This window comes from Notamacropus eugenii, chromosome 3 (assembly GCF_028372415.1).
Source record: "Notamacropus eugenii isolate mMacEug1 chromosome 3, mMacEug1.pri_v2, whole genome shotgun sequence".
In the NCBI taxonomy this organism is placed as follows: Eukaryota; Metazoa; Chordata; class Mammalia; order Diprotodontia; family Macropodidae; genus Notamacropus; species Notamacropus eugenii.
In genome coordinates, this window is record NC_092874.1 from 227,257,832 (window position 1) to 227,276,019 (window position 18,188).

Sequence of the window (18,188 nt, forward strand, 5' to 3'; positions counted from 1 at the left end):
GCTATGTTGATTCAGTAAATGCCTTTCTTTTTCTTTTTGAGTTAGTGTTCTCCTTGGCTGACTACTGAAAAGGAAAAACAGTGATGGGGCTCATGGGCTATAGTTTTAGGAGTATGGACACACAGAATACCTTAAGTATGAAATAGTTATATCCTAAAGAACCTAACTTGTGAGTTTGAATAGGAAAAAGGGGGTAACACAGAGCATATAGCATACTTCTTAAAATGAAATTTTATTAATATCTTTTGTTTTAACATTGTTTACATATCCTAATGTATCTCTTTCTTCCCCTTCCCAGAGATCCATTCTTTACAACAAAGAATAAAAAGAGGGAAAAAATAGTTCAGCAAAACTAACCAACATAAGGAAAAAGTCTGCTATAGGCAGTGTTCCACACTCACAGTCTCCTACTTCTTCAAAGAGACAGGGGAAGTACCTTCTTCTCTCTCTTCTTTTGGAAAAACTTGGTCATTATTTCAAAGCTTTCCATTTTTTTAGTGTCTTGTCATTGATCTTTTCCTTTATATCATTGTATGCATTGCATATTATTTCCTGGTTCTGTTTGCTTCACTTTGCATCAGTTCATACAAGACTTCCCAGGTTTCTCTGAAATTGTCCCTTTTCTCATCTCTTATGATGCAATAATATTCCATTCCATTCATATATTACAATTTATTCAGACATTAGGTATCAATAGGTATCAATTCCTTTGTTTGCAGTTCTTTGCTATAACAAAAACAGGTGTTACAAATATTTTTGCACATGTAATGATAATAATCATAAACATAGGAAGTGGCATTTGTAAGACACTTTCAGGTTTGCAAAGTACTTTACAAATATTATTCCATTTAGTCCTCACAGCAATCCTGGGAGCTAGGTATTATTAGGATTCTTATTTTACTGATAAGGAAACTGAGGCAGACTGAGATGAAGCGATTTGCTTAAGATTTCACAGCTAGAAAGTATATGAATCAGGAATCAAACTACATTTTTCCTGACTCCCAGTCCCTTGATTTATCCACTGTGATCTGTCCCCAGTACACCCTATGTATACTTAGTACACCCTACTACACCCTAGTTACCCTATGGGCCCTTTTCTTCTTTCTTTGATTTCTTCAGAGTATAGGACTAATATTGCTGGATGAAAAAATATACACAGTTTAGTGACTTTGAGGACATAGATCCAATTTCAAACCACAATTTCTTCAACTCTAAAGTTAGGGACTAGATCTTTGGTTTCATTAATGTAAGGAACTTCCAAGTGAAGAAACTCCTTCTTCCCAGGTAGGTTATCTATATTTTCTCTGCATCTTAGTCTTAACACAAATCTTAAAGATGACCAAACATTAAAATCATGACAAAGCTTGTCCTCAAAGAAGAGATAAGAAAATTCACTTCCCTACCTTCTTTGCAGAGAGGCTATAGGTATGGGATTTAGTGTATAGTGTCAAACTCAGGTGATGTGTTATATTCCAAAAATGCTTTGTAAAAAATCTCTTTTGTTTTTACAAGGCATGGATGACTTTTTGAGTAAGGTGGTGGGAACTATGATATAAACTAAAAAAGATTTTTGAAGGAAGTGACATCATCATCCTGGGTGTGGTTTTTTTTTGCTCTCCTTCCACCTTCCTGCAATCCTCCCTACTTTCAACATGCAAGTCCCTGCCCCCTACCTGCAACATATAGATGTTAGAGACTTGAATAAAGCATCAACAGTTTAAGTGACCTGCCAGTGTCTTGAATCCAATTCCTGGGTTCAGGGCTGACTCTACTGTGCTCTTTTCTCTATGTCATTGGATTATGGGTTCTCCAAGCCCTAGAGGAGTTATCTGACCAAAACCTGCTTTGCTCATCTATCTCACACTTCCCCCCATCAGGAAGGTTCTCCTGAGGTCTGATCATAATACCGGGGCAGGACCCTCTTTTTCTACCCATTGCCAGAGGACCTCATGCAAAACTTTGTTCTGTATCTTTCTAATGTACTTATGAGCTAACATTGTATATTAAAGTCACACATACGCACATCATATTGTGTATTATAGTTGTAACCCCTGTCCCAAAGCCTGTCGGTATGGAACTTACTCCCTGTTGGTGGAGATGAATGCCCTGGGCAGAGTTAGTATAAGGCCAGAGAGATCCAGTCCTCCTTTGAGGGGGACTCTCCAAGCAAGTCTTCAAGTTGGCTTTCAGCTTGGAGAAAAAAGATGGAAGAGCCTTCAGGTTGCTGAAGGAAAAGACTGGGAAAACAGGAGAGGAGTAAGCAGTCTCCATCAAGTTGCTATTTCTAGCCTGCTACTCTAGAGATTTTGGGGAACCTTCCCGTGGTTGAGATCCAGGACCCTCCCTCTTGGTTGGGCTGAAATGAGTTGCTCCCAAAGCACCATCTCTCTTGGTTGGAGAACTCCTTCCCTCTGTATTCTCTACTATATATCCTCCTTTGTACATTTTCTCTGATTCCTGTTTGCTCTGATTTGGATAAATGAGATTTTGCTATTTACTATGTGTGTTCATTATGGAATTGGTGGGAAGGGGGTCAAGACTTGGATATAGAGTTTGGGGTTCCCTTTCCCCCAGAAATGAAAAAGCTGTCAAAAGTTAGCTTGAACTTGACTGTATTCTCTAGACTAATAATATTTAAGGGAGCAGACAGATATATTCCTCACCCAGGACCCCCTCTCTCTGAGGAAAGCAAACAGTAGCCTCTGGCCTCAACCTCCTGCTTCCCTTCCTGGAAGGAATGAAAGTCTCCTTTGGAGAAAGGTGGGAGAAGAAGAGGTGAGAGATGTCTGCTCTGCCTCCCTTCAAACTATGCACAAGGACAACCTCCTTGTCACCCATGGGCCTCACCACTATCGCTACTATCCTTGTCACACAGTCATCGATATTTGTGCCTCACTCTTGCTAATTGAATCCATGAGAGTATGGACTGTGTCTCACCTGCACCTCACATCTCATCAAGCACTTTGCACAATGCTCTAAGTGCTCTGCAAACAGTAGACACTTAATCAGAGCTATACTAGGGCAGCACTGCCAGGGTTTATTCTGGGCCAAAAAATTTAGAGGATGCTTTCTAGAAATATAACACAAGGAAGTCAAAGACAGAAAGAAATACCCCATGAACACCAAAGAAGTCAGAACAATACTTTTTTGTGGTAGCAAAGAACTAGGAACAAAGAAGATGCCTATCTATTGGGAAATGGTTAAATGAACAGTGGTCCATGAATGTAACAGAATATTACTGTGCCATAATAAATGATGACTATGAAGAATTCAGGACAGCTAGGTGGTACAATGGATGAGTGCTGGGCCTGGACTAAGGAAGACCTGAGTTCAAATCTGACCTCTGACACTTACTACCTGTATGACCCTAGGCAAGTCACTTAATTCTGCTTGCCTCAGTTTCTTTATCTGTTAAATGAGCTGGAGAAGGAAACGGCAAACCATTCTGCCAAGAAAACCCAAATGGGATCACAGAGGGTTATACATGACTGAAATGACTGAATAATGTCAACAAAATGCAGAATTCAGAGAAGCACGGGAAGGTAGACGAACTGAGGCAGAGGGACATAGGCAGAACTAGAAAAACAAGATACATAATGATTAAAATAATGTAAATGGAAAGAAGAATGATAGAGTGAAACACTAAACTCATGACAAAGCTTGTCCCTAGAGAAGAGGTAAAAAATTCTTCTTTTCAGCAGAGAGGCTAGAGAAATGGGACTGTGTACACTGTCAGACTCAGGTAATGTGTTATATTACACAATTGCTCTTAAAAAAATATCTCTTTTATTTTTTGTTGACATGGCTTTTTGGGTAAGATGATGGGAACTAAGGTAGAACCTAAACAAATATTTAGAGAAGAGTGACATCACCACCCTAGGATATGCTTCTCCCCTACTCCCTCCCCATACAAATAAGTCTTTCCTAACATGATACTTGATCCAGGTGCAAAAATTTCTAGTCATAGTTCTGCACCTAATTTTTATTTAGTTAATTAGTTAATATTCAGAAAATGGTTCCAGAAGTTCTCACCCCATTTCACTATCTCTTTGCCCTCTCACCTCTCCCTCTACAGATTTATCTGTGTTTCTTGTTGGTAAAAAGAAGGACTAAATGATTCAGCAACCTAAAAATCTTCTAAAGCAAGAGTTCTTAACCTAGAGGTTAGAAACTCGCTTTGTAAAATATCTTGAAACTATATTTCAATATAATTGGTTTCCTGACCTGGAGTTTGGAAGACCTGAGTTCAAATCCAGTTTCAGACATTTACTAGCTATATGACCCTGGAAAAGTCCCTTAATCTGTGTGCCTCAGTTATCTCAACTGTAAAATGGGGATAATAATAGCATTTACCTCCCAGAGTGGTTGTGAGGATCAAATGAGAAATCTGCAAGCTCTTAGCATAGTACCTGGCACATAATAGGTGTTTAATAAATGCTTGTTCCCTCCCCCTCCCTTCTTTGTAATCTTCTGTATTTTATTTCACTCATTTAAAAATATTGTTTTGAGAAGGGATCCAGTAGGTTTCATCAGACTGCCAAAGAGGCCCAGGATATACAAAAATGTTAAGAACCCCTGACCTAAAGATTGTATCTCAGTTGAGAAAGGAAGCATGGGAATGTTAGAACCCAGCCTCTTTATTTGACAGATGAGGAAACTGAAGCTGGAGAGGGGAAGTGATTTGCCCAAGATAATCTCCAGAATTGGTGGTGATACCAGGACTAGAAGAGCGTAGGTCACTTGTTTAAATCTCAATTCAGCTTTCCTTAAACCACACGTCCCATGCTGTGCCTCTTCCTTCTTACTTAGAATAATAAAAAGTCACTTGAATCAGGTCTGAGTTTCACTGTACTGCATCGTTTGGGCTGTTATCGTTGGACTGCTGTGGGCTGTTTGTTACTATCTGGTTGATGTAAGCTAGATGTGTTTCTAGTTGAGATGTAGCACTCCTCTGCACTGCATATCATTTGTTGTAGGAGGGTCATGCTGGACTAGTGCTAGAATCAGGATTTTCTGGTATGGGTGACTTTTAGAATCCCTGGGGAAGGAAGCTGAGACCAAAGAGAACAGAACAGCCAAATCCTAGACCCTTTGACCCCATTCGTAGTATTCTCTTCCTGTCATCCCCCTGTGCTAACAATCCTGTTTGTTAGGACATTAGGTCAAGGGAATTGGTGGAGAAGGACCTTTGCTCTTGAGGGAGGTCACAGATGTGATGCTGCATTGCAGAGGAAAGGGAGTGGTGGTGGGAGCCAAAGGGACCAGACAGTAGGTTGAGGCAGCTAGAAACCTTAAGGATGCCTTGGGATCATTTTGTGTCCCCTATACCTATTCTTGAGCCTATATGTCAATGCCCTCCCTACCCTGCCCTCCATGGGTGGACACGTTGCTTCTGACAGAGTTAAGTTGTGTCTCAGAGGTAAAGGTCATGTACCCTAGGATCTTCAAATTGGACATGGGGCTCAGAGAGCCAGAAACAGAAGCAGTAATGACAGCAAAAGAGGATGAGGCAAACGAGGGCCATCACTGCAGAGGGAAAACAGGTTAATCACAGATACCTTCTTGGAGGAGGGGAATACAGGATAAGGTTGTTGAGGGCAAGCAGAGAAGTTAAGAGGTGGGAGAAAGGGAAGTAAGAGGTAGAGGCTCTAGGCTATAGAGAAAATTAACTAGAGATGATTTTAAGAAGACAGTTATTGATAGAGGATCCTTGAAGGCTGGTCTGGAGGGCTAGTGGTAGGAACATATAGAGTGCTAGACACAGAACTAGGAGATGTAGGTTCATCTACTTACTTTGTCACTTCTTAGGTATGGCACCTAGACTATTCCTTAATAGGAGACTCCATTGCCTTATATGTAAAATGGAGAAGACCAAAACACTGATAACTAATAAGTTACAAGAGTGTTGTGGGAAAAGTGCTTTGTAGACTGTAAAGGGACATGGAGAGGACAGTTACCACTGAATAACTGAGTCCCAAAAATGCAAACTGCCATACCTTCTTGGGCTTATTTCATTTAGCCTTTTGTCACTTTACTATCCCATTTCAAAAAGAAACCGATTCATTAATATCTTTAGGACAAAAGGCCAGAATTCATGGGTGCTCCTGCCTCAATACTCTTAAGTCTCCAAACCCCATCTCAACTTCTCATCCAACACCTACCCCAATTCATCCCTCCAAATGTGTTCCTCTTTTCCTGAGCCTTCTCACTAACTTGGCTCCAGAAAAGGGAGCAGCATGGAGGATTAGGATTAGCCATTGTGGAAAGCTCAATAGGAAGGCATGTAAGAATCTGGAATAGGTCCCTGAAGGAAACTGGGCATTTTGCTGAATGACTTTAATCCTAGGATCAATTCTCAAGTGTCTTGTGAAGGCTGGTCCTGGTTGGGAAGCAGGAGAATGGGGGAGATGCTCTAGAGCTCCCTCTCCATGGTGCTGACTTAAAGAAGTAACATTTATCAGCACAAGGGTGGGGAGGGGGGCAAGGAAGACAGGGGGAGAAAAATGGCCACAGCCCATTAACCTACTTTTGTAACTTCATTAAAATGCGCTCCTTGACTCATAGCTATAAATTGTCTTCTGAGAATGGGACCATATCCTTCGGCTGGTTCACAGGCATTGGAGCTGTTCCCAAAGGACCTTGAGGATAGGGAGGGAGGGAGTAGTAAGGCAGAACCCAATTGACCCTGCTTTGTTAAATTGGAATAGTTCATCAGTTACACAGCAAGGGATGGGAGGTCACTGGGGAAGTGAGGCAGGGGCTGGAGGGGCATTTGGAAGACTGTGGGAACATTCAGTGACTAGAGAAGACAACAAAAAAGGAGAGAATGGGGAGGCTGACAGAGGATACTGGGAGGGAGGGAGAGGGTATCGAGATAGAAGGTCAAGGGATAGAGGGAATTCTGTGTAAAAAGATGTGACTCCTGCTCTATTCAAGAAATTTTAGGAACTCCCCATTACCCATAAGGTTCTTCCTTTGAGAGTCCTCACTATCTTTGAGAGTCCTCACTTGTCTTAAAAAAACAAAGACAAAAAAACTACAGTGATGACTTTGTGTTTCAACAGAGCCAATCACTATCTTATGTGGACCCCCTACTACCACACAGCATGTTCATTGGCATCTTCATGGTTTCTCATGCTTGTCATCATCAATCCATGGACCTCTCTTCCTGGAAGATTTCAGGGATGTGTGAAAGCTCTTCACAAGAATCATTCTATCAGAAATGAGATGGTAGCAGTCAAACAGACCTCCCCACACCTGAATGTTTGACTTGAATAACAGCAATAGCTCGAGTATCTAGAGGACTTTAAGGTCTGCAAGGCACTTTATGAATATTATCTCATTTTATTGAAGATAGGTGCTATTAGTATTATTATCCCCATTTTACAGATGAGGAAACTGAAGTCGATTGAGTTAAATGATTTGCCTTGGGTCACATAGCTAGTAAGGCGACATGTGAACTCGTGGCTTCCTGACTCTAGGTGCAGTTCATTAATCTCTATGTAACCTCTTTGTCTTTGTATTTCCATCTCCTAGCATGGCTCCTTGCCCACTGTAGGTGCTTAATAAATGCTTGTTGAATTAAACTGAACCTAAATGCTGGAAGAAGAGTGACTCTAGTAAAGGGAGAGGAAGACGCTTGTCTTGGATCACACAATAAATGTTAGTCAGAGCCTTGTGTCTTAATTGGATCAAGGCGTGGATAGCTTCTTTGTCAGTGTTTTGGTTTTTAAGTTTCTTTTAAATTATGAGCTTAATCACTGACAAATGCAAACATTCTGACATTCAAGGACAAAAAAAGAAGATTGCATTTGAAACTTCAAACTTCTGTTACACATTTTCTTTTTTAAAAGTGCATGTTAAATTTAAACCAATAGCAATAAAATCATTGTGTTTGTGTACCCCCCAGAACCATTTGTTTTCTTCGGTGTGTTTTTCAGTGTTTTATTGATACTATTTTTATATTTCTGTCACTTCCCAAGTACTCACCCCCTCCCAAAGAAATCCTCCCTTGGAACAATATAAGTATATTCAGTCACATGCTTATCAAAGCTCTGAGAGATAGCTGACATATTGAATGGCAGCCCAGATTCAAAACTATCTTGAAAGATTAAAACAATGGGCCAAACCACAATGGCATTTGATATGGATAAACACAAAATTCCTTACTTTGGATCTAAAATCACCTCCACAAATAGCAGATGGGGGAGGTATGGCTACACTACTCCTATGAAACAAATCTATGGGGTTTGATAAGAAAATATGGCAGCCAACAAAGCTAATGTCATCCTTTCGCACTGAGGCACAGAATAAAAGAAGCAATTGTTCCACCACATTTTGCTTTGATCAGGCCAAGTCTAGAGTGTTTTGTTCAGTTCTAGGTACTATATTTGAAAAAAGACACAGAGGAAGTAGAAGATGTCTAGAATATAGTAACTAGGATGGCCAGTTGACCAGAAAACATGCTGTACAAATGAGGATTGACTGAAAGAATTGGGGATATTGAGCCTGGAAAAGAAAAAATAGCATCAGAGTCATAGAATGGTAGATTTAGATATGAAAGAGATATTAGAAGTGAACTAGTCCAACCCCGTATTTTAGAAATGAGGAAGATGAGACCTGAGGAAGTGAAGGATTTGCCCAAGGTCACACAGCTAATCATTTGGAAGATAGGGATCTGAAACTCAAGGCCTGTAATTTCTACTTCAGGACTTTGGCAGAGGAATGAGAGCTGTCTTCAGGTATGAAGGGATTTCATGTAGAGTGGGGATTACAATGGATCTGCTTTGCCTCAAGGGGCAGAATTTAGACAGGTGGATAGAAACTGCAAAAGAATGGATTAAAATTATGTAAATAAAGGCTTCCAGTCCATTAACATTGCCTCAGAATAGACTGGGCTACCTCTAGAAGTAATAGATTCACCACTTTGGAGAAATCTTCAAGCAGAAGCTAGATGAACCATTTGTTGGGTTCCTTGGATCCCAACTAAAACATGTCCAACACATAAGGGATCTAGGGGGTCTTAGAAGTCCCTTGTAGCTGTTGGAATCTCTGGCTCTGTAACTCTGCCCCCTTCTGGCCTCTTGTTCATTCCATTTTTTCATGTGTTATCAGTTTGTACTTGTTCCTAGATAGATTTGTAAGAAGTTTGAATTCTACTTCAGCCTTGATGATCACTTCCTTCGGGAGCATAGGTAATTCACTTGCCTCTCTACATCTTCCTCAGTTTCCTTATCTGTTAAATGAGAGCATTTGACTATTAGGGACAAAGTATTGTCCAACAAGATCCCTTGTCCAACAAGGTCCCAGTATTAGATGTTTCTGCTTAGCTGTTTTCTTTCTTAAAATCACGCTCAACCCAGTGGTGGAGGAGTGGGAAGTAGTGAAAGAAGAGTATTTCCAGAAATGACTTTTATATAAAGACAGATCATCAATAAAACTTTTTTTATCCATAGAGTTGAACTGAATGATCTCACTTCAAAGTTTTACATACAATCAATCCTCTTTCTCCGTTCTATATATATGGAAATGTCCATTTTTTCCAATGTTTGTTAAGTTCAGAACTTTAAAAAACCTACATAATCTTTCAAATCTCTTTCTATGGTTCTATTTTTTTAAATATAATTTAAGTTTTCAGTTAAGAAACATTTACTTTCTCTCAGACCAGTCCTCAAACGGAACCAAAAAGAGAAAAATAAAACCGTTGGAACAAATATGCATAGGCAGACAATGTCTACATTGTCCTTGTCCAAAAACCTGCTTCTATTTCCAGAAAAGGCTCAAAAAGAAGAAACTGCAGCAAGAGAGATGGACATTAGACATGAAGAACATACAAAGAAAAGGACTTGTTTCAACTGTATTAACAGTTAAAGCATCACTGTTGCAGAGACCTCTCAGCACAGGAAAGGCTGGGCTCTGGGAGCAAAAGAATGAAGCAAAGGGAATCTTTCCCCAGTTGATAAGTGGTCAAAGGATATGAACAGGCAATTTTCAGAGGAAGAAATTAAAGCTATCTATAGTAATATGAAAAAAATGCTCTAAATCACTATTGATTAGAGAGATGCGAATCAAAACAACTTGGAGGTACCACATCACACCTATCAGATTGGCTAACATGACAGAACAAGAAGATGATAAAAGTTGGAGAGGACGTGGGAGAGTTGGGACACTAATTCATTGTTGGTGGAGCTGTGAGCTGATCCAGCCATTCTGGAGAGCAATTTGGAACTGTGCCCAAAGGGCTACAAAAATGTGCATATCCTTTGACTCAACAATATCGCTTCTAGGGTTGTATCCCAAAGAGATCATGAAAATGGGAAAAGGTCTCACATGTACAAAAATATTTATAGCAACTCTTTTTGCAGTGGCCAAGAACTGGAAACGGAGGGGATGCCCATCAATGGGGGAATGGCTAAACAAGTGGTGGAATATGAATGTAATGGAATACTATTGTGCTATAAGAAATGATGAACAGTTCAACCTCAGAAAAACCGGGAAAGACTTATATGAACTGAGGCTGAGTGAAATGAGCAGAACCAGGAGAACATTATACACAGTAACAGCCACAGTGTACGAGGACTGTTTCTGATATACTTAACCCTTCACAGCAATGCAAGGACCTAAAACATTCCCAAAGGATTCTTGAGGCAAAATGCCATCCACACCCAGAGGAAGAACTGTGGAATCAGAACTCAAAATAAAGCAGACTATTTTTTCTTGTGTGATGTTTTGGTTTGGTTTTTCTCATGGTTTCTCCCATCCTTTTTAATTCTTCTAATGCAACATGACTAATGTGAAAATGTATTGAATGAGAATGTATGTGTAGAACCCATATAAGACTGCATGCTGTCTCGGGGAGGGAGAGGAAGAAAATTTAAAACTTATGGAAGTGATTGTTGAGAACTGAAAACAAATAAATAAATTAATTTTTTTTTAAAAAAAGGGAATCTTGCTCCATTAGGCAGAGCTTGACTTAAGTGCCCTCAGTCATCCCTGCTCCCCCCCTCACAGTTGCAGCCCAAGAAAACAAAAACATAAAGCAGTCATTTTCTTTCATGTGTACTTGAAGGCGATATTTAGCCTGGGCCATTTGCAAGCTATTGGGACTCTTTATTAAGCAAATCCCCAAATGGACTTCCAGGGTTAAAGTGCACATGTGAAGTGTGTGCATATGTGTGTGTGTGTGTGTGTGTGTGTGTGTGTGTGTGTGTATGTTTTGTTAGGTTAAAAAACAATTGAGGGGAGAGTCATTTGTTGTTTAACAAAGAGCTTAACACAGTGGTGACTGGCACATAGTACATGTTTAATAAATGCTTGTTCTTGATTTGATTGACTTGACTTTTCTTTTTAAGATCCAGGTCAAAATCTGGGTGAGGACAAATTGGACATGGGAAGAAAACTGCAACTGGAGACCGAAAAATCAAGGTTCTCATCTCAGTCAAGTGCCGTGTGATTATGCTTAAGTCATAGCCTCTCTGGGCTTTCAATGAAGGGCAATCAGGGATGAACATCACGAATAAAAATAAAGACTTATTACCAAACAAAAAAGAGAGAGCATTAGAGGATGTAAGATGGATAATTCTGCACAAACAAAACCAATGCAGAAAAAGTTAGAAGAAAAGCTGGAAACTGGGGTGGGGGAGTGGAGAAATTTTTATGGCAAGTTTCTCTGATAAAGGTCTCATTTCTCAAAGATAAAGAGAAAATTTTACAAGAACATGAGTCATTCCTCAACTGATAAACGGCCAAAGGATATAAACAGGCAGTTTTTAGAAGAAGAAATCAAAGATATCTCTAGTCATATGAAAAAATGCTTTAAATTACTATTGATTAGATAAATTCAAATTAAACCTGTGTGGCACCAGCTCATATTTACCAGATTGGATAATATGAGAGAAAAGGAAAATGACAAATATTGGAGGGGGATATAGAAAAATTGGGACACTAATGCACTCTTGGTGGGCTTATAAACTGATTCAACCATTCTGGAAAGCAATTTGGAACTGTGCCCAAAGAACTATAAAACTGTGCATACCTTTTAAACCAGAAATACTACTATTACATCTGTACTCCAAAGAGAATCAAAGGGAAAGGAAAAGGACCTATATGTACGAAAATATTTATAGCAGCTCTTTTTGTGGTGACAAAGAATTGGAAACTGAAGGGATGTCCATCAACTGGGGAATGGCTGAACAAGTGATGGCATATGGTTGTGATGGAACACTTGTGCTATGAGAAATGATAAGCAGGAGGACTTCAGAAAAACCTGGAAAGACTTATATGAACTGATGCAAAGTGAAGTAAGCAGAGCCAGGAGAACATTGTACACAGCAATATTATAATGATGATGAACCTGAAAGTTTAGCTATGTTCAGAAATATAATAATCTAAGACAATTCTGAAGGATCTATGATGAATAATGCTATCCACCTCCAGAGAAAGAACTGAGTCTAAATGCAGATTGAAAAGTACTTTTAAAACTTGCTTTATTTTACTTTTTTGCGGGGGGAGGGCAAAGGGTCTGTGTTCTCTTTTGCAGCATGGCTACAATGTTTTGTATGACTATACATATATAATCTATATCAAAGTGTTTGCCTTCTCAAGGAAAGGAGAGGGGAAGAAGGAAGGGAATTTAGAACTCAAAAATTATAAAAAATAAATGTTAAAAATTTTATGTGTAATTGAGAAAAAAACAAAATAAAAAAATATTTTTAAAAGATTTGCTATCTTGCTCCAATCTCCAAAAAACTTCAAATATTTATTAATAATGCTTGCTGCCTCACTGTCAGTCAGACCACCATTAAGGCAGGAGAAAGAGCACCACATCTAGTACCACAAGACCTGGTTCTCTGCAACTGAATTTTGGGTGATCTTACAAAAGCCATTTTCCCCTCTCTGGGTCATAGTTTCCTCATATGTAAGATGAAAAGGTTGGATTGGGTGATCCCTAAGGTCCCTTACATATCCAAATTCTATAATCCTATTCATTTTGAAGCCACTGTTAATCCTTTCCCTTTAATCCTCTTTCCTTGCCTTTTACACCCCTTCTTTATTCTATCTTTAGACAGAATTTCTGTCTATCTTAGACAGAATTAGACAGAATGCTTTCCCCAATACCCTCATATGAGAAAAACAAACTGCAAGAGAGATCTCCAGCTATCCAGGGGAGAAGTCACTGACCTTTAATTTCCACCCAAAGCTGTAGTTTGATTTCCTCTTCCTGGGCTTTCCCACAGACAACTCCCCTCTTTCCTATGGAATCATGGGTTAAGAGACCAGTCAGTGAGAATTCTCCAACAATAAATATCTTGGTTCTGCTCAGAGATGAGACATGTACAATTCCAGAATGGTCAAGGTTCAACACAGTGAGTCCCTGGTACAGGCCTCAATTTTCCCTTAAGTGCTGCAGTCTTCTTTTCTGGACCCCAGGAGTCTACACCTTATGGAGAAAAGGAGAGGGCAGTAGGGATCTGGCAATGAGTGACCTTCATCCAACCTATTATCAGAGGCTGCTAGAAGGAAGGAAAAGCAAGTAAGTGATGTGGAACAAAGAGTTTTCTTTATTTATCTTCTACTTTCCAAAAGTTCTTTAAGGAAGCTATTTGATCTTCTCCACCAATGGGAAGGCTCTCTTCTCCAGTGTGGAACTTATAGGAGACATCAGAGTGATCTTTTTAGAGATACTCTCTAAAGACAGAGAGAGCTATCACAACTCTGGAAATCAACCAACTGACAAGCATTGACTGAGCACCTACTATATGCCAGTCTGAAAGAACATAGCAGTCTCCTTGCCACGCAAAACAAAGACAGGCATTAGACTAGGCACTTCTCTGATTTCAAGAAGCTTATATTCCATCAGGAGAGATGTGCATATATAATTATACACAAGTTGATAGGGGGCACAAGAACTGGTAACTGACTCATATAGAAGTTGGCACTTAAGTCTTAAAGTAGACTGGAGACTCGATGAGGCAGAGGAAAGTAAGAAGTACACTCCAGAGATGTGGAATGGCCAGTATAAATGTATAGAGGTAGGAAATGGAGGGTTATATGTGAAAAACACATTGAAGGCCAGTTTGACTGAATTATATAGAACCATGAGGGGAAGAGCATATAACAAGACTGGAAAGTTGGAATCAGATTGTGGAGGTCTTTAAATTCTAAACAGCAGTTTATATTTGATTATAGAAGTAGCTGGCATTTATTGAGAAGATAGTATGATCACACATGAACTTTGGCAGCTTTGTGGAGGATAGATTGGACTGTAGGGAGATCTGATATAGGGAGTTCAATTAGGAGGATATTGCGATAGTCTGGATGAGAGGGTATAAGGGCCTGAACTTGGGCGAGGGAGATGTAGGGTATGGTTATATTAATCTAGAAAAAGGGGATAAATTTGCGAGGTGCTGGAGAGGTAGAAAAAACAAGATTTAGTAACTGACAACATATGGAGTGAGAAAGTATGAGGAATATTCTGGTTTCAACTGTGGGTTACTAGAAGGATGTGGTACCCGACAGAAATAAGGAAGGCAGGAAGAGGAGTGGGTTTAGGGGGGAAATAATAATATCAGTTTGAGACATAGTGAATTTGAGGTGCCTATGGGACATCTCAGTCCAAAATGGCACTTGGTAATGTACAGTTTAGGAGAGAGACTAGGGCTAGATACTATGATCCAATAACATCAGAGCTTCTAAGGAGTGCATTGGAAGAACAACATTTTAAAGGAGTTTTCTAGAATCTTGCTGTGATATATGGGTAGTCTGAAAAAAAACAAAAGAAATAAACAAAACAACAAAACCCAAATCAATAAATCTTGGTCTGGTCTAATTGGGGAGGTTTCTAAATTCTAATTATTAAGGAGAGTGGTAGAAAGATGAGAACCAGAAAAGTGTAGGGTGGAGAACAGGGGGTTAAACACTGCCTAGAGAAGGATAGATGCGATCAAAGAGAGAAGAGATGAGTACCTGGGCACTAGGCACTCCCAACCCCAGAGCAGAAAACACCCATAAGGCAAATGACTTTTTCCTATGCAAAGTGGCAGGGAAGTGTGTCTTGCTTACCAGCTGGCCTCTGGAACTCTGTTTTCATGACCTCACCTCCACCTCTGCCTCCTCATGCCCCCACTCTCTGAGTCATTCTGGATAAACAAGTGCTGGGTCATCATCAATCATCATCAGAAGCAAACATCACTGCATACTCACTAAGTTGGGTCCAGCCAGGATGCAAAGATGAACAATACATAGTACCTGTCCTGAGCAGCTTCCACCCTAGTTGGGGAGGTGTTATATTAGAGTGCTTGAATTTCTTTTTATTCTTTAAAACCCAATGCATCCAAATCTGGCCTCAGACATTTATTAGCTGTGTGACCCTAGGCAAGTCGCTTTACTCCATTGCCTCTTCTCCCACCCCAAAAAAGGAAAAAACAACAACCATGCAAATGCTACTTCTTGCAGGAAGACTTCCTTGATTGCCTTCATGGTAACATGATAACAACTTCTGAATCTCAGATCTCACAGGACTCTTTGGTTAGCTCTTTTTAATGTACTTGGGGATTTCAAGCTGGAACATTATCTTAGAGATCACTCAGTAGTCTAGTCCCTCATATTATAGAGGAAGAAATGGAGACTCAAAGAAATTAAGTGACCGATATGACACAAACAGTAAGCAGCTGGGAGTCAAACCCTGGTTGTCTGGTTCCAAATCTGACCCTTTTGGATCTATACCCTGCTGCAGTTTTAAAAGACATTAATTAAATAACAATGCATATTGCAATTACTGGTGCCTGTCTCTTTCCCCATTAGATCAAGGGCCTTGTCTCCTCTAAACTTTTTCTCTCTGAGCTCCTCCGCACACAGTTGGCATTTAATCAGTGTTTGTGCAACAAAGCAACAGAAAAATAACTAACAGTCTTGGGTCAGGGCTCCTAACTTTTCATACATCATATTCCTCTTTGGTCATTTGATGGAATCTATGGATCCTTTCTCAGAATCATATTTTTAAATGTACATAAGACTAAATAATAAGCAAGATTGTTTCAGAAAAACCTGGGAAGACCTATATGAACTGATACCAAGTGAAGTGAGCAGAACCAGGGGATCATTGTACACAGCAACAGCAATATTGTAAGGATGTCAACCCTGAAAGACTTAGCTATAACACAATGATCCAAGACAATTCCAAAGGAGCCATGATGATAATTGCTATCCATCTTCTTAGAAATCTGATGAACTCTGAGTTCAGTTGAAGCACCCATTTTTACTTTCTTTATGTTTCTTGTTTTGTATTGTTTTGTTTTGTAACATGGCTAATCTAGAAATGTTTTGTATGATTTCATGGGCATAATTTCTATCTTATTCTTTGGGCAGGGAAGAGGTGGGATTGATGAAGAAAATTTGGAACTCAAAATTTTTAAAATGAATGTTAAAAACAAATACATATGACTAAAAGAAAACCAAACATCCTGAAATACAGTTATCAAAATGTTAAAACAAACAAGTTTGAACACCTTAAGACAGCAAAAGTCCAAAGAGGCATACTCCTCCAGAATAGGAGAGAGAGAGAGTGATATTGCAGAAGACCAAGGTGAACAGAGAAGGCTTCCTAGAGGAAGCAACACCAGTGTCAGGGCGGGAAAGCTTTGTAAAAGTATCCTTTGAAAGAAGGAAAACTTGATTAGAGAAAGGTAAATTAAAACAACCCTGTAGTACCTGCTAACACCTCTTAGGCTGGCTAATATGATAGAAAAGGAAAATGAAAAATGTCAGATGGGATGTGAAATAATTGGGATAATAATGCATTGTTGGTGGAGTTGTGAAATGATCCAACCATTCTGGAGAGCATTTTAGAACTATGCTCAAAGGACTACAAAAATGTGCATACCCCTTAAACCCAGCAATGCCACTGCTAGGTCTGTACCCACAAAGAAATCAAAGGAAAAAGAAAAGGACCTACATGTACAAAAATATTTAAAGCAACTCTTTGTGATAGCAAAGAATTGGAAACTGAGGGGATGCCCGTTAATTGGAGAATGGTTGAACAAATTATAGTATATGATTGTGGTGGAATAATATTGTGCCAAAAGAAATGATGAGCAGGATGATTTCAGAAAAGCCTGGGAAGACTTATATGAACAAAAGCAAGGTGAAGTAAGCAGAGCCAGGAGACCATTGTGAACAGTAGCAGCAATACTGTATGAGGATCAGCTGTGAGTGATTTAGCTAATCTCAGCAATACAAAGATCTATAACAATTCTGAAGGACTTATGATGAAAAATGCTATGCATCTCCACAGAACTGATGGAGTCTGAATGCAGATTGAAGAATTTTTTTAAACTTTCTTTATTATTCTTTTTCAGATCTGTGTTTTCTTTGGCAGTGTGGCTAATATCTGTTTGATGACTGCCCATGTATAATCTGTATCAAAATACTTGCCTTCTTAAGGAGGGGGGCAGGGAGAAAACTGACAATTCAAATTTTTAAAAAATGAATGTTACCTTTTTTTGTTTATATAAAATTGAGAAAAATAAAAATTAAATGTTTGAAAAAAAGAAAGATGGAAAACTGAAGCAGATACCAAGAAAGACATTTCAGGCAGAAGAACTGACTAGAACAAAGATGGGAGTCTACACTGCCTCTTAGGAAGACCTGAGCAGATAAGTTTAGTTTGAGCACAGGGTTTATACAGGAAAGTAGTCAGTAAGCATTTATTAAGTGTCTACTATGTGCTAGGGACAGCTGCGTGGACAAATAGAGCCTGTAGTCAAGAAGATCTGACATCTTACTCAGACACTTACTCTGTGACCCTGGGCAAGTCACTTAACCCTGTTTACCTCAATTTATACATCTGTAAAATGAGCTAGAGAAGGAAATAGAAAACCACTCCAGTGTCTTTGCAAAGACTGAATAACAATGAGCTAGTGGGAGCTAAGCTGGAAGACAGTCAGATCGGCATGGTGGATAGCCTGCAGTGCTGTATTTTGTATGTTAGCCTCTAAGCAATTGAGGCCCCAGGGAAGATTTTTCACAAGGGAGAAAGATGATCAGAACTGTGCATTAGCTAAATCAGTCTGTGTTTGAAGCAGGGAAAGATCAGAGGCAGGAAGACCAGCTGGGAGGCTACGGGTGGATGCCACTATCTGTTGAGGAATAACTGTGTGTTCGTGGGCCTATTTTTCTGTTTTCCTGAGTCA

General features: G+C 39.5%; 1 long non-coding RNA gene across 9 annotated transcripts in view; it reads right to left on the reverse strand.

The window, feature by feature from the left end:
• Window positions 1-208: 208 nt before the first annotated feature.
• LOC140534170 (uncharacterized) overlaps window positions 209-18,188 on the reverse strand; it is a 67,662-nt gene continuing 49,682 nt past the window's right edge. For 6 of the 9 annotated variants that reach the window (XR_011977191.1, XR_011977190.1, XR_011977196.1 and 3 more), the window contains 2 exons: window positions 13,180-16,650; window positions 209-726 (listed from right to left, as the gene is read on the reverse strand). This is a non-coding gene — a long non-coding RNA (uncharacterized lncRNA). The remainder of the gene's footprint in view (window positions 727-13,179; window positions 16,651-18,188) is intronic. The other 3 variants (XR_011977189.1, XR_011977197.1, XR_011977192.1) reach the window with 1 other exon arrangement.